Source organism: Musca autumnalis, unplaced genomic scaffold (assembly GCF_047663935.1).
Source record: "Musca autumnalis isolate F117 unplaced genomic scaffold, ASM4766393v1 scaffold_2, whole genome shotgun sequence".
Lineage (NCBI taxonomy): Eukaryota > Metazoa > Arthropoda > Insecta > Diptera > Muscidae > Musca > Musca autumnalis.
This window is the reverse complement of record NW_027411755.1, coordinates 1,290,087-1,317,761: the sequence shown is the minus strand read 5'-3', so window position 1 is coordinate 1,317,761 and position 27,675 is coordinate 1,290,087. Positions and strand designations below refer to the sequence as shown.

Genomic DNA, 27,675 nt, shown 5'->3' with positions numbered 1-27,675 from the left:
GCTGAAACTTTTCTTAGTTGAATATTTCATGTGCAGTTGAGATTTTTTTCAATTTATCGTTACACTGTGCCACTGGCTGGCTATAGAGATGTTATTAGCAAAACACTCCTTACATTCATATTAAGCTAAATGAACAAATTCTACTACCGTTTAACTTCGTGTGTCGAGATGAGTGTGTGTGTGTGTGTGTGCGATTCGGTTTAACCAATTTTCTTAAGGTGAACATTTCCTTGGTGTGACGTTGATTATGTTTACTTGACAGTCGTATTTCGGGGAGTGTGAAAATGGTTTTGTGTAACATTATGTGCGAAGAATATATGTGTGTGTATGTGCGTTAGCATTGCAACTTAAGTATCATTAAGTTCTACACAAATGTAATTTAATAAGCTTTTAAGGATTCTTATTAAACAAAGTTCCATTTTTGTTTGAGGCAAGGATAATTAACAAGTTTGTTTCTTTTTTGTGTCTCTGAAGTGGGGTAATCAAAATTTAAATGTTTCTTAGCGTCCTTTTGCGTGGTTACTAAACCTGGGCTTGTTACGTTGTTGGAGTTTTTTAAGTACCACACGTTGGTTGATTTAAGTTTTCTGTTGCCAGAGAGGCTATGCTTACAGCACAAGCTATCTTTGAGGTCACAAAAATACGATTTCGTATTTTATCACATTATCATCCTACATAACCCATTAATCTCTAATTTAATATACTCGCTTGTTTAATATTTAAAATGGAGATGATATTAAGATGTAGAATAGCTTTCAAATTCAAGGACACAAGGAGGTTTCTTGTATAAATTTAAAAAATGGAGAGTAAGACATTTGGAGAGTAATAAATAAATTTTATAAATGATATATTAACTACAAAATGTAGTTTTTTGCATCTCAAATTTGAGAATCGTATCAAAATAACAAAGTTTTGTCATGCAAAGATGATCATGCCTAATACTGCAATTGGAAATTGGTGGTTTCCGGATAATGGAATAACATATTTTCGATGAAAAAATACGCTTTCTTGCAAATATTTTTAAATAAGAGCCAATTATGAATTTAATGTGATGTTTGAAACTGTTCTAAAATAATTCATTTGTACATTATTTTTGACCATTGACATTTTGGTCGAACGAATTATAATCCCGGATCCTAAAGATTTTCACGTCGGTGTAAAATTAATACAAAATTCTGTGCTCCCTTTCCCGATAATGGATGTTTGCGGATAATCGAGCTTCGACTCTATTACATGTTTCGGTTGTGTTGAAACTCCTCATCATGGTGTCGGTTATAAGCAGCTCTGTTCCCTTATGTGCCTAAGTCTTCCAGTTTTTACCTCTTTTTACCCGAAAAGTGTTCCCTTACTTCAACAAGCATACAATTTATATGAGAGCAGTTCACCACATATGCACATTTTAGCCACCTTTACAATTATAAAAAGTAAAGGAACATTCAAAGTTTTTATAAGTCCAGGGGCTCCATACTCGAAATCGAAATTCAATGTTTGAATTTAAATTTTGCGGAACACATTTAATTCTATTTTTTATTGACTAATCGCAATAAAATTTTTGGTATCACAAATTTGCTTTCTGCGTGTAGTTGTCAATAGCCCTGATGGACAACGTAAGTGTGTGAAATGTCATCAATTAATATATATCATACGTCGCAAGTGCCTAATGAAAAGTAGAAACACCCCGTTAACCTAAAACAATGTTATTCAACTAACTTTGAGACATGTGCTTCCGTTTCCGCTTGAATATGTTTTAATTTCTTGGAAACTGTTTCAAGCTGTTTTATTGGTAACATGTGTAGACATTGCTTCTCAATTGCTTTTAATAGTTGCTTCTATTGCATTTATTAATACATACTTTCATACGTTGTTTCAAAAACTTCGTCTTCACATTGGCATGTATGTACATGCAACTCTTCGCTGCACATGCCGGTGAAGATAAAGGATATGTTGTTTCCCCTGATCATACAATAAAATGTGGGGAATGAGTATGCATATAATACGCTGGGGAAACTTTTGGATGTGATAGATTACATCTTTAAATATTAGCATAATTTGAATCGAATTAATATTAAACTTGTTCATATTTATATTTAAGCAAATTGTTTTCGTAAGTAGTTGCATCTTACAATATAAACTTTTGTCTGTATATCATCCTCTTTGCAGTTCCCAGTTGTTCATCTCTTGCTTCCAGAAAGAGAAAATAAATTTACTGCGATATACATACATATTTATATAGAATTTTCCACATCACTGCTTGAAATGGAAAATCACCTCAAGTGCATGACGCTAATGGTGGTGATGACTTTCACTGATGTCTTGCCCAGTAAACTGTGAAACTTATTTGAGGAAATTTGCCAAAGTGGCAAAGGCAAAAAAAAAACAATTTTATGCCAACGAAGATTGTGAAACTCTTTGTAAAGATAAATGTTAACAAGTAGAAGCTGTCGTTTAAATTAAACAAACTTATATAACTGTCAGAGACTAAATATGGAAAATGATTTTTGAAATTCTTCCATTTCGTCCTTGACCTTTTCTAACTTGGCCATAATTACCAGGAAATAAATAGTGAAACTTTTCACCCCTCCTTTCAAATGTAATCATTAGCATATACATATATAGAAACATGCACATATGTATAAATATTTAGATTAATAAATACACAAATCTGATTATTCATTGGTAATTGAAAACGCTGAAAGAAAAATTGCCAAATATTTCAAATATCCATTCTCTGTACAGACAAACAATGAACTCACAGGAAGTCCAATAACAAAAAGTGAATTTTCCCTGGCATTGTAATTAAATGGAAATGGAAAAGAAAATTCCTTTTGTGATACTAATGAATGAATTAGAACATTATTTAAATACCTTGTCGGGTAACGAAGTCATTTGCAAATGAAAAAAATAAAAAAAAAAATACAAAACAAAGTAGCTATGGTCAATGGGAACGACATGACATTAAATCAAGGGGACGTCACTCTTTCTTTAGATGCTGCAGTAAAAAATAACGACAACAATGACTGTCATTTTCAATGATCACTCAACGGCAGTAAAATGTTTTAAGCGTTCTAGGCCTCGTGTTGTAGTTGTTATATTTTTATATTATAAGTTTTAAACTTAGGGAATTGCTTCCGCTGTTGTTGTTGCTGTTGCTCATCATCTTCAAACGACATCAAACTTATTGCGCATGTTTAAAAGCTTAACAGTCTGGCTGGCTTGTTGGCGTGTTACATGTGAATCAAAATTATAAACCTAAACCGGCAAAGACACAATGACAAACTCCACAAATGGAAAAGAACAACAATTCCGTTTAAAACCCAAAGGAGAGTCAAGGAAATAATCACTCAGCCAAACGATGACTAGGTGCGTGTGTGTTCTTGTGGTGATAATACATACATTAAGGTAGCAAATGGACGGACGCATTCTGGCCTTTTAACTGCAAATTACCTATACGTGAGTGTACGACTCAAGCTAAGTAATTTAAAACAATTAACAGACATCAGAGAGAAGAAACTCATATTGATTAAAACCTAAGAAAGAGTTGGAAACCAAAAGCAATTTGTTCTGCAACAATAACCGAATGTGAAAGATAAAGTTGTGTCTTGGGTTTCAAAGAAGTGGTGGAGGCACTGGGTAATTGCTGTTGAAGAATTCCATTAGGCTATTTACAACTTTATTAAAAGCAAATAAAAGGAAGCGTATACCAACCATATTCTTTGGAAAACATAAACGTGGCGGAACTGACATTTCCTAATCCTTTAAAAATTTTTAATGCATTTTTTGTTGCAGCATAAGCCAGTACCCAGGGCTGGACTGTTGTATGGCCTTTGAAATATTTTTAAACAAAACGAACCAAAATACCTAAAGATGTGGCCCTTTTGATGAAAAAGATCTACCAAAAAATATTAGTAGTCTTCATGAAAAAAATCCAAGAAAATGTTTTTTTTTTTTGGGCTGCATGACTGGGAGTAACCAATTAAAGGATATATTTTTATTAGTTACAAGGCCGGTATCTGAATGAAACAATAAAAATACTCATGACAATTCCTGGTGGTGACCAGAGAATAATTTGAGAAATATTTCAACTAATACCAGTGATGGACTCATATAGAAGCCTTACGGACATAAAATCATATTGAAATATTTCCTTGGCAAGTCTCCAAGTGAATCATAAACAATATTGTCGATATGCAGACAATTTGTAGTCGTGACCAGTTGTGAAAATTTTGATATTTTACTCCAGTGCGTATGATTGATGTTCATTAGGCAGATTCTAATAACAATCATACTCACCCTTCTAACACTGTGAACACAAATTTTGGGGCAGAGATATTTCCTTTTGGAGATGAAAGCCCTTGGTGAGTATATTAAGAATCCCAAAGGACAGATCCGCCGTGACACGAAATTGCGCATTATGACGTGATAAAGTTTTTGATAGAGACCCTGTAAGCCGTCAAGAATTAGCGCTATAAATTTGTTCACTGTTGCTTTAGCTTATTTCTGAGATGACATGTCGTCAGTCGAATCGAACGAGGATTATTTTCGTAGAGCACTTCGACCTTCTAACTCGCTTCCTTCAATGTCCTTTTCGTCCTTTATTTTAGGAGCCGGTATAAAAGTACCACAAGATGACGTTTTTCAGCTTCGAAATGTTCTGCAAAAATATCGCTCAGAAAATTTTAGGTACGGCTCTCATTGACAACTAAGCGATTTAGTCGCAGAACATTTCGAAGCTGAAGAACGCTATCTTGAGGTACTTTTCATTTCATTTATTTCATACTTAGTAATGCATAAGCTAAACATAGCCAATATAATTTACATTACAATTTACTTATATACTTTTATACTTTTATAGCGGCTCTTAAAATAAAGGAAGAAAAGGGCATTGAAGGAAGCGAGTTAGAAGGTCGAAGTGCTCTACGAAAATAATCCTCATTCGATTCGACTGAAGACATGTCATCCCAAAAATAAGCTAAAGCAACAGTGAACAAAGATATAACGCTAATTCCTGACGCCTTACAGGATCTCTAGCAAAAACTTCATCACGCCATAATGCGGAAGTTCGACTCACGGCGGATCTGTCCTTCGGGATTCTTAATATTCTCACCAACGCCTTTCTTCCCCAAGAGGAATTTTCCGTGCCCCAGACTTTCACCTCCATTTTGTTGCACAGTGTAATTAAAACAAAAATTACAAAAATACACTGAATACTTTTTTTTTCAAGTCTTGTAGGATGTTATTAAGAGAACAGTTATCATTTCTTCGCACGATGCTGTCGTCTTCTGTTATTGTTTACCTCGCAACTGGTATTAAGTTTTTGTTGGCTTCAAACATTCTTTCGCGTTGGATACCATTGTTCGATGGTCTTTATGCCTGTTGCATATTTTCTTTTACCTTTTTCAAGGTTTGTAAAACATATGTTTACTGTTTGCTTTGACATGTGACTTCCATGTTTGAAAACAAATCTGGGGATTGGAAAACTGATGTTGGTTGCTATGAAGCATGCGGAGTGGATGTAGGGAGGAGTTGTTCATTATCTGCTTTACCATCGCAAGCAAATATGAAAGAGGTTTTTATTTCAAGAAGTCTACACTGTTAAAATACAAATTATTGTGTTATTGGAAATACCTCCAATATTATAATACTTCTTTTGTTAATGCTTGGATTTTATGTACGAATTTATAGCGTTCCGGCTAACTTAAAATAGAAATCGAGTATTAAATTTCAAGAAGAGCCTTTTTGGCACTTTGTAATAACTGGGAAATTTTATGTTCACAATAAATTATTTACTTAAATGATTAACAAAAGAATAATCATTTACATAAACAATCTGGTAACAATTTTGAAAAATTTTACCAGATTTTGTGTATGCGAACACGCAATAATGGTATATTTCCGTACTTTATTTTTATTAACTGGCAAAAGTTACTAAAGTTTTAAAAGTGGTAAATGACTATTACTGAAAATATGTGTAAGGGAACGCGATATGTGCAGAAGTGGTAAAAATTGTAAAACTTTTTAATTGTGGAACGGAGCTTATATGAAGCATTTAGGAATATAGCACATTTTTTCAACAGCACTGTATTTAACAAACATATTTTCTTATTACATTTTAAAATTATTTCGAAGTGTTTTAATTAAACAACAATCTATGTAAAGGCCTCAAAGATATAAACAAGCAAGCATTTTACCTACAAAAATATCAGAAGTTAACACGATATGAAAGCTTAAAGGGAAGCATTAAAAGCATCAGCACCTGCCACTTACCTCCCCCAATTTTCCACCTGGCAGTGCGTTCATAAGCATTCTTCACTTGATTCTGTTTCAATTCCATACTCTTCAAAACAGCTAATGGTCCGCATCTATAGCTGTTCACCACTCACCCCCCACTATTTTCCATTAAAATTCAAATCATAACAATAATACAACATTCCAATTTCCAACCATTGCTTCAAACATGGTCAAACATGTTGGAAGCAATAAAATGGTGGTTGCAACATAACAACCGCCAGGCCGACCATCTGGGCCATCTAAAAACTTTTAGTTTTAAAGCGAGTTCGAATGTGTTTAGACGCTTAATACGGAACCAGTTTAAACCAGCAAGCGGTTTAATCAACCCACAAAAAAGAACAAGAAAACAAAAAAAAAGTTCACAAAAATAAGCTCTAATTTGGTGGTTTTTGAGAATCAGATATTTGTGATAAGACGAGGCTTATTTTCATTGCACAAATTAAAAATACAAAAAATTAAGAATTTCGAGGTGATGATGCTTGTGGTAATGAGTCTATTATTTGTGTGTGAATGAGTTAATGTGGTTTACATAATAATACAAATGAAACAACAACAACAAGAGAATATAGAATTAATATGAGCTTCTTTTTGCGGTTACTTGCAAATGTTAATGTTGATGATTACCTCTAAATGCAACTGCAGAATCACTTTGATGTTGGATGAATGGCAAACGACCCTGTGTCCTGGTATTCGGTGGTATCATTAAACCTGTGAGAACATTTCTGAACGAAGTGGAATTGAATTGAATAATTTAAAATATACGTGAGCTTGTAATACTTTAAATGAAATACAACAAAAGCAATGAGAATTGTAACAAAAAGCCAGTAACGACGACGACGACCGTCAACATAAAAATAAAACAGCAATAACAACAACAACATCATAAGTGGATTATAACCATTAATGTTAAATAGTTAATGGTAAAATTGTTATATCCATGTGAAGAATGAGTGAAGAAGTTAGTGTCGATTTGTGTGAGTGCGATTTTACGGTTGTGTATTCGAAATGAAAATATAACAAACCACTTAATCGGAGGAACCCCCGGGAAAAGTTGTTCTCAATGATCGAGGCATACTTCAGAGGAAACTTTGTGTTTGTTTAACACACACACACAGAAGGCAAAAAAAGAAAACATTTCCCAAGAAGTAGCAAAACAAACGCAACTAAAGAAATAGAAAGAAAGAAAATAAAAACAAAACAAATGTTAAGCAACTTGAAGATGTATTCTTTTTGTTTTTAGTAATAACATCCGCAAGTTCTTGTTAAAAACTCACTCACTTACCATACCTTGCCAAGGCAACAGCAGCAACATAGAAAAAACAAATACGAACACCATCAAAATAGTGGAGTTAACATCTGAAACAATAGCAGCGGAAAATTCTTGCCAAGAAGTGGAAAATTTGTAAGTGAAAATGTTCTGTTTTTCTAAAGAAGAAGAAAAGAAAAATAACCACTTGAGATTATGCGGATATATATTTGTGTATGTGTTTTCTTTAAAAACAAATTCTTTTCTTATTTCTACTCCACATTTATTTTTTTTTCTTATTGCTGAAGTGTTACAATTGCATAAATTAAAAAGTTTTCACTTAGGCATGGACATTAAAAGCTAAGACAATAAGAGAGTGCGCTGAGGAGAGAGGGCACTTGGAAAGCTTGTAGGAATGGTTGATGCATTATTTATGGAGTAAAACTGTCTGAAACAAAAGAAGCGAAGGCAAGACACTACATAAATCTATAACACAAGGAAATTGTATATTAGTTCTCAGGAATATAAACCCATTAGGACACAGCGTTTGATACATAGGACTATATGGATATATATGGACTAGGCCGGGGCGATTTGTATGGAAGGAAAAAAGTGATAGTGGGCGCCTGGAGTTTCTGATTCTTGGGATTGTACTGAGCAAAAAAGTCCACTAGACTAGTGAAAATCGAGCTTCCGGATTTTGACTTGAAATTTTTTTCAAGGATATTTTGGCCAAACCGCATCTCAGAAACTTGACCTATCCTGAAAATTTCCTTTTGCGTTCTTAGTACACTCACCAAGGGCTTTCATCTCCAAAAGGATATTTCCACCCACTGACTTTGAGTCAAATTTTGTAGCACAGTGTAATTTATCGATATTTTCCGAAAAATGTGCACACTCTCGTGGCCATACCTGCCTGAAGGAGCGTTCCAATGAGTTTGCTATGTACTGGAGAATTCTTAATTATTGTCTTGGCTACAATTTTTGTCTTTGTATTGGATCGAAAATCTCAGTAGTTTGGCTGTTACATATATGCCAAAAAACCTTGAAAAAAAAACTTCAAGTCAAAATCCGGGGGCTCGATTTTCACCGTAGACATATGGTCTAGTGGACTTTTTTGCTCTGTGCAATCTCAATAGTTAGAAAATCCTGGCGCCCGTGGTGTTCAAATCGCCCACCCTAATATGGACTGATATATTGTTATTTGGATGTACGCAGGATGTGGCCAGGAGACCCTCACTGGGAAGAACCACTGTATTGGTTTTTTGATTTTTCGTATTCTAAAATTTTTCGTAAAGAAGTTTTCTGGCCAAATTGTCATGTATGTGAGCGAAAATCACGTTTCAAAATCGATATTCATAGCCGAAGTCAATTTTTCGACAATAATCATTAATTTTAGCTTTCTTATTTCGATATTTATTTCACTGTAAACAATGTGCTCTTACACTTGTTATTTGTTCGCGGAGTAATAAGTGAATCGCATATGCAGTATGTTGAGTAAATTTGAATTGTTTATATCTACAGAATAAATCTTGTTAGATAATTAATAAAAATAGTATAGACAAATCATGGTATTCCCATTTCCCAAACCTTTTTAAACATTAATTTTTTATTCGCATGTATAGTCACGTTAAGTAAAGTAATAAATCGCGGTCAAAGTTCAACTTGTTAGGGCTTTATTATGTTTTCAAGATCTTGATCGGAAACCGCAAACCCTATCGAAATGGTATTAGAGCATATCTTTTAGCAGTGAAAATTCTCTTCAAAATTGACCTTAATGTTTTTTTTCCGTGGGTTTTACCATTTTTGAGATATAGAAGATCAAATTGGGACTGTATCGACTTCTAAATTAGTTAAAGCGCACCGTGTAGTGTATTTATGTATGTATGTATGTATGTATGTATGTTAACTCCACGAATTAGATTTGTATACCCTCAGCATTTTTGTAACGAGAGTATATACTAGGACTGACTTTTTTACAACCTCGTATCCCTGTATCACATGTTGATGAGTTTTTTACCTAAGCTTGGATGAAATCAATTTTTACCGTAGATAAAGGGTCTAGTGGACTTTTTTGCTCAGTACAATCCCAGGAATCAGAAACGCGTAGGGATCAATAAGGTTTTTTTCCTTCCATACAAATCGCCCCGGCCAACTGTGGTCAAAATCCAAATCTGGCGGGGAAAAATTAATAACATTTAAACTAGTTAAGATAGACGATTGAAATTTTGAACATATGTTTCTTATGACCGTAGGTCTAATGTTATTGAATATATTCTATATAGGTTCACATTTTGGTGTAGATCCCGTATAACGGCATCGGTACATAATAGTCTAGCTACATTTTCTGACTGATTTAAATGTATTTTAACATATGGGATTCAGAAAAATTCTCCACAAAAAAAATTAGAACGTAGATCCACGTTTGGGTTTACCCCCACATATAGGTACTCTCCGATTTTAAGTATTTTAATGTTTTTGGCTACGTTTTCTGACCGACTTATAGGTTCACGTTTTGGTATAGTCCACCTACAATGATACCGGAACTTAACGCCTTTTTACTTCAAAATAAAACGGCGACAAAATGAAGAGAAGCAAATAGTCGAAATTTTCGGAGTACTTACCTCGGAGTATGTACTTTACAAAAACAATATCCGGACACGAATGCCGGTGAATGAAATTTGTTGTACTTTATATAAAATACTTAAAGTCGAAAAAATTGTGTCCTAATATTTAGAGATTATTTTTTGGAACATTTACAACAGTAAATAATATTTCTTTTTAAGCTGCACCTCCAAACTGTTGGAATAAATTAAATTGTGCACTATTTTTTTTCATTTTTCCAACAAATTTTGACGACGAAAACAAATACCAAAAATTCGATTTAGCAGTCACGAATAAAAACTCCAAATATAAGTGCTGCTATTACTGTCAACAACAATAAAATACAAAATTGTTTATTATTTTCGGGTCCAACTAAATGTTTAGAATAAGACGCCATTAATTATTTTCATATAACATAAGTAGACAGCGGAATTTTATGCAACCCTTATTTTTGGCCCGATTCATGTCAAATTTTGAGACTGGGTATATTTTTGGCTTCCGATTACATTGCAATTGAAACATATGATATATGCAAAATTATGCAAAATGCATAAATTTTTGCATATGCAAAATTTATGCATTTTACATATTTTCTTATGCAACAAATATTTCAATAATAGGTATAAAAATGTTTGTGTGTACAAATTTTCTGTTTAAAATTCTCTTCAGACAAGTCAATAAAATACAGAACTGTATAACCACAGCCACAACCTTCAAAATACCGAAAATCGGGGGTATCGCTCTATGGGGGCCATTTGAAGGCCTGAACCTAAACCGACAAATTTTAGGTGGAAAGTTTTTTACCACCAAGGAAGTCTTAATACCAAATTTCAGCCATTTCGGAGGTATATTGAGGCCACAACCTTCAAAATACCGTAAATCGGGAGGTACCATTCCATGGGGGCTATATGAAGACGTGGACCTATACCGACAAATTTCAGGTGGAAAGTTGTATACCCACATGAAGACAAAATGCTAAATTTCAGTCATTTCTTTGGGATATCGAGGCCACAACCTTCAAAATACCGAAAATCGGGGGCTATATGAAGACGTGGACCTATACCGATAAAATTCAGGTGGAAAGTTTAATACCCCCAACGAAGACTTAATACCAAATTTCAGCCATTTCGGAGGGATATTGAGGGCACAACCTTCAAAATACCAGAAACCCGGAGGTACCGTTCTATGGGGGCTCTATGAAGACGTGGACAAATTTCAGGGGGAAAGTTGGATACCCACATCGAAGACAAAATGCTAAATGTCAGTCATTTCTTTGGGATATCGAGGCCACAACCTCCAAAATACCGAAAATCGGGAGGTACCATTATATGGGGGCTATATGAAGACGTGGACCTATACCGATAAATTTCAGGTGGAAAGTTTAATACCCCCAACGAAGACTTAATACCAAATTTCAGCCATTTCGGAGCGATATTGAGGGCACAACCTTCAAAATATCAGAAACCCGGAGGTACCGTTCTATGGGGGCTCTATGAAGACGTGGAATGTCTGTGGAACAATTATTATTATAACTTGCAAATGTGCATTGTTAGTGCATAATTAAATAATTCTAAAGTATTTTGGCATTTTGTTTGAACAACACAAGGCACAGTGTCCGATTTTCCGAAAAAACCTGGCCAAAACTATAAAAATGAATGGATTTTGACCTAACCTTTGCTTCTTATGTTTTTCGGGCCGCTGATTACATTTTTGATATTACTTAACTCTCAGGCGGTTATTTAAGGGGTCTTTTTGGTCCCACCTCCTATAAAATGTGATCTTATCGGAACAAAATATTCTACAAATTTCTTCGCCATCAATTTTTACGATAGGCCCTAGAATACACCAAAACTCTATATCTTACCTTAACTCCAGAAACATGCAAATTAGAAAAACATTTTAGGGTTAATATCGCACTTCATCAAAGTTTTGGCAAAATTGTCATACAAAACATGATTATAGCAGAATGGTGTCAAAGACAAAAATGTTCTCAGCTAAATTTCACTATAAGTTTCCAAAGAAATTGAATCTCTATTTACCTTACATACCAAGGAAATATCGGTATCAATTTTGCCAAAAAATAAGGTTTGCAAGCATCAGCCATTTCTACAGTTCTGGAAATATTTGAGCTAAGATTACTTGGAATCCTTGCATTTCAGGTATATAGTGTCTTTGTCTTTCTTAAAAAATTAACCTTCGTGTGAGTCATAAAAGGGCTCCTTTTGGTCCCTTTTTCAACAAATCTTTAAAATCTCCTTTAAAATGTGATCGGATCAGACAAAAATATTCTAGAAATTTGTTCGCGATAAAATGTTACTATAGGTCTTAGAATATATCAAAACTCTAAATTATACCCAAACGCCAGAAAGTGACCCTATACTATATTCCGACATTCTGAATGAAAGAAAATCTGTATATACCTGCAAGACAAAACAAAAAGTGCAAATATGTACAGGAAATGGTAAAAAACGCTTCCTTTTTATTTATGAAATGATAAATTACACGGCCCAACTCGATCGTACTCACAACTATTTTCATAATCTATTGTGAAAATTGATCTTGAAAAAAATTAACAAGTACGGACATCAATTATTAAGGAACGCACAATTCATTGGCGACACTGAACATATAAACTACGTTTCACATACCTTTCATTACAATTACAAAAAGAAAATATTTAATAACCGTTGTTTATTTTGCATATTATCATAGATTTATAAACAACTTAAATATTGAAAAAAAAAAAATTCAAAATAGGGTCACTTCGACCTGTTTTATGCCCGCTTACTAAACAAGAAATGTATATATTTTTTCATAACTACACGCACTGGGATCCTATAAACAATATCTGACCCTTTTTAGTGTAAATTGATAATTTTTTTCGATTTTTGGCCAGGTTTTTTGGACAATCGGACACTGTGCAAGGGTAAATTAGAATCAAGTGACAACGTTGATTTTCTATTCGCTGAAAAAGGTTAAACCATGTCAAAAGTTTATGCAAATTTTCTAAATCATTCAATGAAATAATAAAATCACGTGAATAGGAACACACTCTGACAATTTGTCGGTGTCATGCTTAAGTGTTCGCCATTTTTGACATTTTGAGATACAGGTGGTTTCTAGGGTTTTCCGGTATGCTCTTTCTGAATTTCTAGTCGGCTTTCTCCTATCTGCTATAGTTTCCGAGATATCCATGCATCGACGCGAAAGCATAAACTTTTTTTCAGTTTTGCAGTTAATATTTTAAAAACTTACAGGTTTAAAAACTCATTTCAACAATCAGAACTAGAATTTTTGTCGCTTTGTTCCATGTGATTTACAATATTTCACATTTTTGTCAAAAGTGTGGATATGGAACAAATCGACAATTTTTTTTTTTTTAATTCTCTATAACTTTTATATTCCAATACATATTCCTCTATATTTTTGCAAATATGTTCTATATACTATTATGAATATTTCAAGTCAAAAATATAAATATTTTCTTTAGTCAGCTCTACGCAGTTGTTACGCAAAGTATTAAAATGCGTTTATCTCAAAACGGGCAAATGGCGTATAGGAACACTTAAGCATGACACCGACGAATTGACAATTGGTCAATATTTATATAAAGACCATAAACGATTATCATTTCTTACGAAATATGGAAAAATGTATACAGATTTAGTTAGTATTCGATCTATTTTAATAAAATACGTAAAACGAGAAGCCAAAGTAGTTAAGAAGTTTTAATAAATAACGCGTGTCACCGTTCAACTCGCAGTCATTAAGACAACACCGCAGTGGCTAAGCCCCTCAGTGTAAAGTTGGCTTACATTTCCTAAGTATGTAAAAGTTCACTATAAACGGTGTCATACTATAACTGAGACATTTTTCGCCAACCAATACCAAAGAAACGAAAATTGAAATGGATGCGACTAACCAGGGTTGGGGAGTTGAACCATTATTGGTTCGACTCCGACTCCGGAATCACTTTTTTATGACACCGACTCCGGAGTCGACTCCGAGGGTAATTATCTATAGAACTCTGAATTAATGAAATATGCACAATTTTAATTTTTTTACTACATTCTTCCAATGTAATACTCAACTACAGATCTCTACATTGTTATCTTACATCGAAAAGAAGCAACAGCATACACGTTGTGATGTTTCATTCGTACGAGTATGAATGAAATGAAAACAAGTGCAACAGTCATTGACTCAACCTAAAAAATATTGTTAAAAAAAAAACTTGCACGGAATCGGAGTAGAGATATTTTTTCGACTCCGACTCCAACAAAATTGCCCAATAACGACGACTCAGAAACCCTGCATCTAACATACATAAATATTTCACAAAAATCCATCCACTGTTAAATTATTATTTGCAAAGAAAGCAACAAAATTTATAAATTTCTCAAATGTATAGCATTTCATCTTCTGGATTCCAATTATCCTGCTCTCTAACGGTAGCTAAATGCGGAGAAGTACCTATGTGCATATGTATTGAGTGAATTATATATTTATAAATGAATGTTTATCTTTTGTTTGTTGGTTGTTGGTAGGTTGGTTACTTATTTATTTATTGCCATCATATTGATTTTGATGATGATGATGACAATGACGTGGAATACGCCAAACAATCAACCAATAAGGAACAAAACATAGTACAGTGAATTTGCCATGAAAATCTGCTGAAAGTGTACAGTGATTGATGTGAATAAATTCAATTAAAAACGTCAACGAAATATCTGTAGTTGCACATATTCGCAATTTGCTGTCATTGATTGATTGGAAATACAATGGACCACATTACCTGTCAAATAAATAAACTTTGTAATGAAAAAAGTATTTTTCTTTTATTTGGAGAAAACCAGCACCATTCATCCATCCACCCACCTCTTGGGCCAATTGACGTATTTTATAAATATTTACAAACTGCCCCGGTCTGTCCCCTGTGTATTTCACATTTTCGCATATTTGTGAAAATACCAGAGTAACACAATTCGTTTCAAGAGAAGTTTTTTTCATAGCATAACAATATTTGCTAGCAGTACTCAGCTATGGGTTTTATTCAGAAGAAAAAAAAAAAAATAAATAATTCAATATAATTTAATCTATGTCGCACGTGCAGAGATATGTATGTGATTTTTAAAATAGTTTAGTTTCGCTTTCTTTGAAATGGAACAATTCGTTTGTCTTTTATTAACTGTTAAAAATGTAATGCATATTTATGACATTTCTCAATCTTTAGACCCAGCATTCCAAGATGTTTTATCATTCGCCAATGGATTGGAAGAAGAACATTAAATAGGTGTAGCTTAAAGTACAGTATATTGGCAATTATTCCTCACTCCCTTTGTTGATGGTGTCTCTCATGTGGACATTATCATCGATTGCTTTAAAGCTGTGTTTCCCAGCAAAAATATTCGCTACAAAACCCCCTACTAACCCATTCTTTTAACAAGGGCATGTTGCGCGAAATAAGTAGTTAGAAAACTAGTAATGACTTTTAGTAACTACTTATATAAGTGAACAAAAAACAACTACGGATTTTGCGCGACATGCCCTTGTTAAAATAATGGGTTAATATGGAGTTTTTAATGAGTATTTTTGCCGGGTACTAGCTTTCACACTATGCATAATAATAATCTTGCATATACATAATCAATAATGTGGCGATGCCCCTAAAGGACACAAATTAATACATTTATAAATGAATAATCACAATCAATGAATATTTTTGGTCCACAAATGGGGAGATAACACTTTACATGTGTAATGTCTAACGTTCGCGATTTGCGGATGCATATAATAGATTTAAATGTACGCCAACATAAATGAAATGTATTTCAAAAACGTTGTGAACACAAACCAAAATATGTAATTATACATTATAATGAATAGAAATTGTTATAGCCAGTCTAAATGGTATTACCATTTCTAAAACTGTAAACATATTTAATAAATGCCGAATATGTATACACTAGGGTTATGACTTTTTTACAACCTCGTATCCCTATATCATATTTTGATAAGGTGATTTTTATATATGAGCTTTTTTGAAGAAAAAAAATTGGAGTCAACTTAAGCAAATATATAACTCAAAACAAGCTCATTTTTTGACATCAAAAAGTCATAACCCTAATATACACATACATACATATATCATATACATATGTGTGTTATACAAACTATACAAAACATTGCAATTGTCATTGCCGTCATCATCATCGCAAGTGTCATTTCTACATGTGAAGGAAAATCTTGATGATAAGTAAGTTATGCTCTGCTGCAGATTCAAGCAGTACTTGCTACTAATATTCGTAACGATTTTCTTGTTTGTTTGCCACAGCTTTGTTTTCACATTGTGTCGCCTTGTTATTTAAGATTTGTCTTACATCTATTTTGTTTTTATTAGTGGCCTAACATCGCTGTTTGTTTGTTCGTTTCGCCGTGTTGCATGTACAACGCCTCTGCAATTCTTCATGGATTTCCCTAGCTTTGGTAGTCGGTTGGTTGGGCTTATCGCCGCCTCTGCAGCAGCTGCTGCGGCTACAGTGTTTCGTCCTAGCTCCCTGCTTAAATAAACTGTCTGGCGAACCGTCCTCAGCATTGTTGGAAGATTTATGTGATTGCAAACACGGGAATGTCACAGATTGTTAAACTTAATGATGACAACAAATCCGAAACAAAAACAAACAAAAAGACAGTCAGCCGTGTGTTTGCTGTATGTTAGACGGAGAGCAAACAATTTTTCCTCTTCTTCGTTTTTTTTTGTATTACAATTTGCTAATTAATTTAGAAAAATTCCAGTGTTAAAATAACATTGAATGGGCGCTGTGGTAAGGAACTTTTCTGAGAGTGCAGCATGAAATTTGCATTTATTTGTTTTCTTTCGTTTGCTAAAGTAGTTTCGAGAAAAATTAACACATTATTGCAAGATTACATTAGATTGGTTAAGTCTACACCAAATGCTTGAAGACTATGAGAACAAATAAAATGACTATTTTCCAGTTTCACTAAGGCCATTCGGAATTACTATCAAACAGGGGTGTAGATATTTTTATTTATCGCCGTGGTCCTACCGTGGTGCAATGGTAAGAACTTCCGCCTACCCGGGATCGTTTTCCAGGCCGAGCAAAAACAAAACAAAAACGTCTCTATAAGCAGAAACAAAAGTTTGTTAGTGGTTCGAACGAATTAGATTTCGACCTTGAACTGCATAAAACATTAATCTTTTGTGTGGGGAAAAGTGGCCGTAAAGATTGACAGGCATGTCAACAGCAGCTAAGCTAAATCTTATTTCCTTATTTAAAAACTAATTGGGTACCATCTGTTACATGTCCTACCGGTTGCTAGCGGTCTCGGCGGTCTGGTCCTGAACCATCCACATCTTACCACAGGGCGACATTTATGAGGGACGGGGATACTTGAAGGAGTGGACTTATATAGGCCATCTTCAAAATTTATGTAAGTTTGGAGAAAATATTGTAATGTACAAAGTTTGAACAACATTAGTACTTAATTCGAGATTTATTGAGCTCAGCAGTGAGATTTTTTAGAAGTATGAACTTGCGTTATATAATTCTAATCAGGACAGCAAGAACTACCTTCGATAAACATTTCCAAACTATTATCGCACAGGCCTCAAACTGCACTTAATCGACATTTCTAATTTTTGTGGGGATGGTGCCTGAAAGATTGGTTCAATCTGTTCAAACTTGATTAATGTACAAAGTTTGGACCAAATCGATTACTCCGTTCCAAAGTTACTATGGACACTTTCCAGGCATACAAGCAGATGGACGGATATAAAACCACCATTTTGAGGATAAAAACATGCGATACATGTACTGAAAATATAAAATTAAGAACAAAACGTGACCTCTAAAAACAACATAATTGTAAATAAAGCAGTGAAGGGAACACACATATTCCAAAATATGTATTTGGTTTGAGCTTGTCACATCAAACATTATGTGGGTCAATACACAGAAAAAAATAATTACTGCATTTCAGGAATAGTGTTCATAAAGTCTTGCCAAGGTTCAAATTTCTGCATTTCATAAAACAAAAAAAAATACTGTTTTTTTTTTCTGAGAGATTGAATAAAAACAATTTTGGCGAGTAGTTGTCTTTGTTTATATTGACTAACAACTACGCCACACAAGCAACCAAACCAGAGACAAATTTTGCTGCTTTTTATTAATTAACTCTTTTATTTTGTATTATTTTAATTTACCGTTTCTTCTAATGGATTTTCACTGTAGTTGTTATCGTCTTGTGAACATAGCAGAACAATACGAACCATATGAACATACATGTTGAGTTTTTTAGTAATAGGTTGAGATATTAGATTTTGCCTTTATATTAAAGAAATTAAAAATTTGTAGTTGCGAACTATACAGCCAAACACTTTGTTTTTTCGACACCAAACTCGCTGTAGTTGTTTGGTTTGTCAGTTATCTAACAACAAAGTCGTTGGGACCTATATTGGTAGTTTGGTATGTGGTATGTGGTGTGGTTTGTTGATATGGTCTCAATGAGAAGGTGAGACGATGTTGGGGGTTGTGATGTGGTTTGTTGATACGTTGTCCATACAATGGCCAGACGACGAGACCATTCAAAAGAAAACGAGAACAAAGTTGAGAGCATTTACCAAACAAGAGAGGAAATATGAGAGCAAATAGTGGAATATAGGGAAAAATATGAAAGTGATTTTGTATCTAATGAAATTCTTACATATTTTTGAAAAATAGTGGCTTTCGGATGGATATAAGAAACTGCACATGTATCTTATGTGAGGTACATGCACAGTATGAAAAAACTACATCACGAACGAAAATATGTAAAAATTCTTGAAATACTTTTTTCTGTGTATCTACACACATCACAAAGTTTATACCAATAGTTGATTTGTAAAAATAAAATTCAATTTCAACTGTGGACAGAATCTGACGTATTCACATTCCGTAGGAAGCCAAGGTTTGTACTTTCGTCCCGACACCTATTTCTAGAGACTAATGTTGATGAGACTTCTTGTTTTTAACGAAAACAATACATCTATAATTCAAAACAAACAATTGAACTCAAATTCTCATCTCAATCCAAAAAATAACAACGGTAAATCCAAAGCGGTTTGTCTATCTCATGAATTTTTCATATTATTACCTTCATTCTATCTTCCCCTTCTGCTGATATTTTATTACTGCCGTCTTTCTTTTTCTAGTTTAAATCAACATTCAAATCAATGCACATATCATTTGCATTCCGCCCTCTGGATATTAGACGCTCAAAACGAAGTCCATAAAGCTTTTTTGCAATTGCTAAAGACAACACTCACACGAGTGCACTCTAAATGTCCAACTTTTGTTTTGTGTGGTAGGTGGGTGGAGATTGTTGACAGCTAAAGTTCCTCTTTTGCTTATTGCAGTTAACTGTACATATTTATATGAAAAGTGAAAATTATGGTGATGTTGGATAACCAACAATTTTGTCTGTCCCATCAATAGTATTTTCTGTTTTGATTCAATGGCTAAGAGTAATGAAAGAAGGAATATTTCCACATGACTGAAGACCCAGAAAGAGACAAACACATAGCTAGGTACGCACCATAACATGGACTATTGAATTTACTTCCCGATGTCATGTCATCATATGAATAGTATGTGTGAGACACTTAGGGAGGCTCAGTAGAAGAATCAACAAAAAACAATGACAACCTTTATAGTGAAATTGGAACTAATGTTAAATTTTTAGTTTAATAATTAACAGTGTGTAATGAAATTTAATCAAAGTAAAAAAGACAATTGTGGCTTTTGTCTTTGCCACTTAAGGCGGTTTAATAGTTGAAATGCATTTCCATATGCACGTCCGCCACATCTAAAGCCACTAGTGGTAATAAGACGTTCGTTGCTTGGCTGGGTGGGAGGGATTGCACTGAACATATCAAGTGAAAACTTTATAAACGCATTGACACATATTTTTTCTATTACATTAAACACACGTAATGTGCGCACAGCATAATGTTCGAAAATACATTGAAGTATTGATTACAGAAGGTAAGGAGTAACAGTTCTGCAAATTTGAAAATACATAACTGACAATGTTGCACAATTTATTTATATGTACCTACACATGTATGCAGCAGTGGGTTCAAATGAATGTTAATGGTATTAGTAGCAGTAATAGCTAGCCGAAACAGAAAATGGACAACGGACAGAGGCTTGGCCTTTCTGTAGTGCGTATGCCGTTAAGAAGATAATTTTCATATGCATATCTAGTGGGGGCAATTTTAATAATTCTCATGGACAATTTAGATCTGGAATTAAACTTTCTAGATGATCTTCAATACAAAGTACATCATAACTAGACATCGGATTTTGCATATTTTTTTATTAATAAAGATACGAAGATACTGATTGGACCAAAATTCGTTTGGAGAAAACTGAATGCAATGGCGGGCTCATATTTTTTTATTTTTTGCATAGTTGCATATTTTGCATTGACGAAAATCGTAAAATTAAATTTGGAAAATCGTCAAAAAGTGTTCTAAATTAAGTTTGTTGTCGTTAAACGTCGATTTCTTGGCAGAATATTATGTCATTAAGTATTTTTCCGACACAGAAATAAATCTGGACTAAAACACTTATATTTACATAGATATAAACAAAATTAGTTCCCTATAATAATTTATTCAAAAATTCAATCAGAAATGTCAAAATCAACGTATACAAATATGTTGATGGTTTCTGCTCGGCCAAAATTGTCTGGGAGAAAAACAAATGAGATAGACATTAAGACTAAGAAAATATTGAATTTGACATAAAAACATATAACCATATTTTAATACCCTAAGGCTATTATGTCTTAGTGAATGCAACATGCAAAAGGAAACGAAATAGACCTATAGTTTTTTTTGATGATTTGCATAGATTCACTTTCTGAGTTCCTTAGGCTTGTCCGTCTGGCCATGTATTTTTGAAAACAAAGTACAGGTCACATTTATTGACCAATTCGTATAAAAGAGAAGATCTTTTTTGGTCCTAGGGCGAACTCTGTTTATTTTGATATGAATCGATTCAGATTTGGATATTGCTCCCATATATACAGTATAGTCTCGATAATCCGGACACCACAGGTTTCGGCGGTGTTCGAATTATCAAATTCTCCGGATTAACGAATAGTAAGGAAAATAAATTATTTTTCATTTCTGGTAAATTTTATTTTTCATTTCCAATATTTCAATTGTCTTGACAATCATCCTCAGGGAATTATATTTACGGAAGAATTGCGACTATTGTTTTATTAATGTCAACGTCAACTGACATTGTCTACACACAGAAAAATATATGTTAGAAATATGTTTGGATCCAAACAATTATTTGTTTGGGACTGGTTGCAAACACATATATGTTTGGATCCAAATATAATTTGTTTGTGTCTAAACAAATATATGTTTGCAACATTTTGTCAATTTTATTTGTTTGGGTAGCAACATATTTTTTATGGGTGGAGAGAGGATGTTTGTTGTCGCGGCTACGGAATGCTGTTTTATTATAAAGAGCTGTGTGTATGTTATAGTAGAAGAAGTAGAAGCGAAGAAGGGGGCTTTGGTGGCGTGTATGCGTCAAACACGTGTGTTTCTTGTTTTGTTTTTGTTAACCAACGTAGCAAGCGAAGAGGACAAGAAAACATGGTATGAATTACATATCTTGTTTTTTTCTTCAGTTTTTTAAAAACCATCGTAGAATAAAGAAAGGTAAAGTGAGTGAATAAATCAGTGTTTTGTGTTTCTTAAAAAATTTTGCTTTTTATTAAATTAAATGCACAATACATTTTATAATTGAATCGAAAAAGTGAATGAAATTATTAATTGGATAAAGAAGAAATTGCATTTAATATCGCATTTAATATATGTATATTTGAAATATGGTACATCCATATTTATTTATTACATTACATAATAATTTGATTCCAGATGCCGATTCCCCGCTGATGATTTCAACTTTGAGGAAAATGTGTTTTATTTCACAACTAAGGAGAAGCGTTCAACGATGTTTCGATAAATTTTTTTTCTTTTTAAAAGTGTGACTATTTACAAATTATTTCATTCTGTTATTCTTATATTAAAGTGTGTTATGTATTTCTTTGGCATTTTGTATGTACCTACCATGTGTCTGTTGTTGATTTGCCTTTCAATAAACAACCAGCAAATAGCCAGTGAGCGCTCCCTTGCTCTCAGTAACCGCCCACTGATGCATGTGTTTGTTTTTCTTTTTGTGGCTTTTGGGTTTGTAATTGTTGGCACCCAAACATATAATTTGTTTGCAGGACCCAAACATATGTTACGTTTGGAACTGCTTCCAAACAAATATATGTTTGCTGCAAAATATGCTTGGGATAAATAATAAAATAGGAATGTCAACCAAATAATTGTTTCATCTTGTGACGTTAAGAACTCATGAATGTCCTCTTCACGAGATTAAAGCCACATACATAAATTTTTTATAACGCAAATCAAAACAAAATCTATTTTTGTAACACAAATCGAGACAACGCAAATCGACGTATTAGCGAAACTTTAATATTCTTCTGGTGTTTTTTATAATAGGGGAGCAAAAATTACACTACAAGTAATATTTGAAAACCTGGTTTAGATAGTACGGTAACTTGCAGCAATATGGACTTAATTGAATTTACGTTTACTAACCACCACATCAGACATATCTACACAGAGGGAAAAATTCGATTCAAATTCAACACCGAATGGTGTCAACATGAGCACAGGGGTATTCAATTTTTTTCGACCACGGCTGTTGTCATTTTTTTTTTAATCTGACCATTAATGGTGTCACCATGAGCACATGCGTGCTCAATTTTTAATATTTCGACCGCAATCTTGCTCACTTTGACCACTGTACGTTGTCAATTCTCGAAACCGTTGACACCATCTCGTTGTCGAATTGACAACGGTGTGCTCATTTCGACCACAAACGCTGTTGATACACTATCGCCAGAGGATGTGGCCAGTTTGACAACGTATGGTGTAATTTTTTTCTCTGGGTGTAGTTATATAAATCATAAACAAATACTTATGTACATATATTCTCCTCCGTGTCGTTATGTCAAAGTAGTCCCTGTAATGACAAGTTTAATGATAAAGAAGCTGATGCTATTCTCAATAGTTTCAAGCTCAAATAAATCCTTAGGGATTTCGACATAAACACATACATAGCTCTTCAAATGAAGCCAATTGACAAAGTCAACGAAAAAAAACAGATTGCTTCGAAGTTCGTTTAAATTTTCCTGGTACTAGTTGAACTATTAGAGACACTCATGTCTCAACCGCGAATGGATGTCGTCGTCGATTTCTATCGATTCTTATTTTTATGTTAGGCTAATGGTCACTTTAACTGTTTGTTGTTGTTGATACTTTTGTGCTAAACTTATAGAGATCTTGTTGCCGTCGAAGACTGTTGTCTTAGCGATTGCCCCGAACACACTGACATGGATGACATGTCCATACATACTGTTGTTTGCTGGCTGGCTAGCATTAAGCTAACGAAAAATGTCACATCAAATTAACAGAACCTTTTTGTAAATTATGTTTAGTTTTTACATCTCTTCCTCATATTTTTCTTGGGAATTTCATTTTGTCATATTTTATTGGAATTTTTCCATTAACCGCATCGACAACGATGGCAAAGTTTTTTCCTTTTCTGATTATTTCTCTAATGCAATTTGAAAGTGTATCACCACCATCATAGATCCACTTCGATCTAACTGTGTTATCATCATCAGCTGTCATATGCTATGCAATTTGCATCAATTTTCAATTCAATGAACAATACGAGGAGAACAGATTAAAAGCAAATTGGTATTAAGGTATTTTTTTAGAAGAAGTTTCTTAGTTTCCTCTGTAGAACATGAAAGAGTACATGACTTTTTAAGATATAATCCTATGAAGATTATATCTTTGGAAAGACACTGTTTTTTCGGATTGAACTTGGCCCATGTGGAAATTATTGTCTTCTATAGAGGCAACAAAAATATGGACATTTTGCGGAAAAAACTAATCAAAGAAAGACTGGTTTCATTTGGAAATGTTGCCTATTAGGGCGAAGATCATTTTTAATATTAATTGTAGTAAATTCCTCTTTGGAGTCGAGCTTAATGACCGATGATTTTTGCAAGTGAAAAGGGAAAGCCGAAGATTCGAACCCATACAACCACCACTATGTGAGATGTTTCGCTTCGAGCTTAATGACCGATGACTTTTACAAGTGAAAAAGGATAGCCGAAGATTCCAATTCGCTTGAAAAAACACATGAAAAAAGTGTTGCCACGGCGTGTTACCGTTCAGAGCCAAACTCATAACTTCCAAAGACTACGCTAAGCATTTGCCATGGAAGTCATACAAAGAATGGATAATTATCCGTCATAGTAAAAAACAAATTGCATTTGAAAGACGAAAAGTTAGATGATAGCGAATCAGCTCCACAGCCAATATGTCTGATGAGCATCTACCAAAGGCGAAACTTGTCACATAGTCGTGCGTATTTTTGACGGCTCTGCTATTTTCCGTTCCCGTACTTTTTGCACAAATGTGGATGTGGTAGCAGTTTTTGCAACTATTTCGAGAGAGAATACGAGACCATAAAAATTCTACATCGTTTGACCTTCACTATGTCATTTTTGGTATGTATAGCCTCAGCTAAACCTGCCAACATTTGGATTTTTTCTCAACTACTTAGGATGATATTTCAGAAACCTAAAGCAGACGACGAAGACCTCAAACTAATTTTAATTCGGAGATATGGCCTTTTTTAAATCTAAATTTATATAGGTTTCGATAAGCCCGTAATATATAATACAAACCTAAGTAAAAAGGGGGGTTTAATTCATGACACGTGCTTTAAAAAGAAGAATTTGTTTACAGTCAAAATGGTTACAATGTTGAACAGAGAAATCTTAAATTAAATATCAAAATCTAAAGCGTATGTCCGTACATCACTACCCACAATATCTGTCCCATTCATGTAAGTTGGAAACACTTAAAGGCTTTCTGCTTCAGTTTTTGTGGCTCTTCTCCATATTACGATTGAGATTGAAACATTTCCAAGACAACTTTGCGTATTTTTACATTTTCCTTGTAGACATGTTCAACATCCAACATAATTTAGCCATTTCGTTGAGTGGTTAAGCAATCTGCGGCCACATTTTTGTTTTCTTTAGTCTGTCTGCAAATATACATATACATACATACAAATTGCCTAAGCGTTTTTCCTCTTTGCTGGCGTTGCAAAGGATTTTGCACTTATCAAGATAACAGCTTCCAATTGTCAGCATTGCCTCCTCTCTTTGCCGCACATGAATTACTATTTTGCATAAAGCGAAGCGAAGTATCTTCTATGGTTTCAACACATGCAGCAGACAGAAGATATTCGTAGACGTGAGGAAGGAATAAAGCGGTGTGTATGTATGTTTGTATTTTGGCGTATTTTTGCCTGTCGAGTTTCATTGTGTCACTATTTTGTAACGTTAATTTATTACAATTCAAGGCTTCTAAAAGGATTTCCAGGTTAAACATAAATAAACAATTTTAGCTAACAAATTTATTATCATATTAGAGTGGGTCACATATCACTGTATATGTAATCAGGCACCAGGAGACCACTACAAGGTGACATACATCATCATTACAATTTGAGGAAGAAAATTATATATTCCTTTAGAAATGCCAAATTTAAACATGGTAAAAAATCAATTAAAAACCTTATCTAATGTTTAATACCTTTGACAATTTCTGAATAAAAGTAGTAATTTTTTGTTTCGCTTACCCACCTTATTATTCGCTTAACAAAATAAGAGAATGGTTATGGGATTATCTGTGCCTATGTCTAAAATGAATTTCACAGTTTTCATTTAACACATTTTATCTCTACACTTCATTTCTACCACCTTTTCCATTATATGCCACATTCAACAGCTGATATCAGTCTGCCAATATTTTTTTCCAGTGAAACGTAAACACAGTTTCATAGAATTTGAAATATTTATAATTTTAAAGTGACAAAAGTGAAATGATTTCAAGGTCTTTAATATCATCGTCATCATCAGCATAGTACGGTATGAATATTTTAAGCTTTAATTGACTGCTGTGTTTAATTTATTCCAACAATAACAACACAACAATTTTTGCGTTTATTATTGCAAACAAGATTAGTTGGTATTACAATGAAATCCAATAAGAATGTTTTTATTTGTTGGCAGATTATGAGCAAGGTTTCAGCAGGAAATGCACTGAAGTAATAGACTTTCTGATCCACCAACTAAATTTAGTAAATTAACATAAAATAACTAATAATTGTTCCACAAACATCCCAGACGGGACAGGGGAGACTTCTCTCATATCAATGAGTGCACCCCGATTCATATTAGCTCAATGATATGGGACCTACTGTTTATCGCCGAGTCTGAACGGCGCACAGTGTTGCCGCTTCCTTGTAAACGTGGACAAAAATAGAAGGAGTTGACCTAGGTCGATGAATTTTTATACAAGTACTTATGCGGGCATAGGAATGAAAATTTCCCCTTTTGGTCCATATCGGTTCAGATTTGGATATATCCCCCCTATATATATTTCTCCGATTCTGCTATAACTCAGCCAATTTTAATTGAACCGCCTTCAAATTTAATATGCGATATTTGCTTGGGCCTCTGATCAGTTTTACCGATTTTGTTAAAAATCGGATCAGATTTCGATATAGCCCCCACATACATATATATATATATATGTATATATTTCCCCCATTTTGCTATAACTCAGCCAATTTTAATTGAACCGCCTTCAAATTTAATATGTGATATTTGCTTGGGCCTCTGATCAGTTTTACCGATTTTGTTAAAAATCGGATTAGATTTCGATATAGCCCCCACATATAATTATTTCCCCGATTTTTCTATACCTCAACCAATTTTAATTGAACCGCCTTCTAATTTAATATGCGATATTTGCTTGGGCCTCTGATCAGTTTTACCGATTTTGTTAAAAATCGGATCATATTTGGATATATAAAACGAAGCAGTCAAATAAAGTGAATTTATCAACTGAGGCAAAACAAGTATTCTTGCTCTTTTCGTACAAATTGTTTATGATGATATGGTTGTGGCTCCGAGAATCGGATTTTATAGGATGTAAACTTTGCATTTTTTAATTCGAAAGGGATGTCTGTTTCATGTACCAAATGGTCGAAACTGCAATTTGCTGCAATTTTTAGATACACTCCATTTAAGAAGCGAAATTCGTGAGTTTTGTATAACACGTTACTGTTTCAATCAACATAACGGTAGTTTATGTATACACATTATATGTAAACTTTTTTTTTCATAAATTGCAAGACTATCGACCACTCTTTAATTCCTTATTCAAAAGTTGTGGAATATGTCAATAACTTCTTTAAAAAATTTCCATGAACATGGGTTTCTTTCTTAAATACATTTTAGTAAAAGTCACATACGAAAAATGTTCTATGTTTAACGAGCTATAA

General features: G+C 33.8%; 1 long non-coding RNA gene across 1 annotated transcript in view; it reads right to left on the bottom strand.

The window, feature by feature from the left end:
• Window positions 1-27,675, bottom strand: part of LOC141393501 (uncharacterized) — a 590,028-nt gene that overhangs the window by 233,616 nt on the left and 328,737 nt on the right. The window lies entirely within an intron of this gene.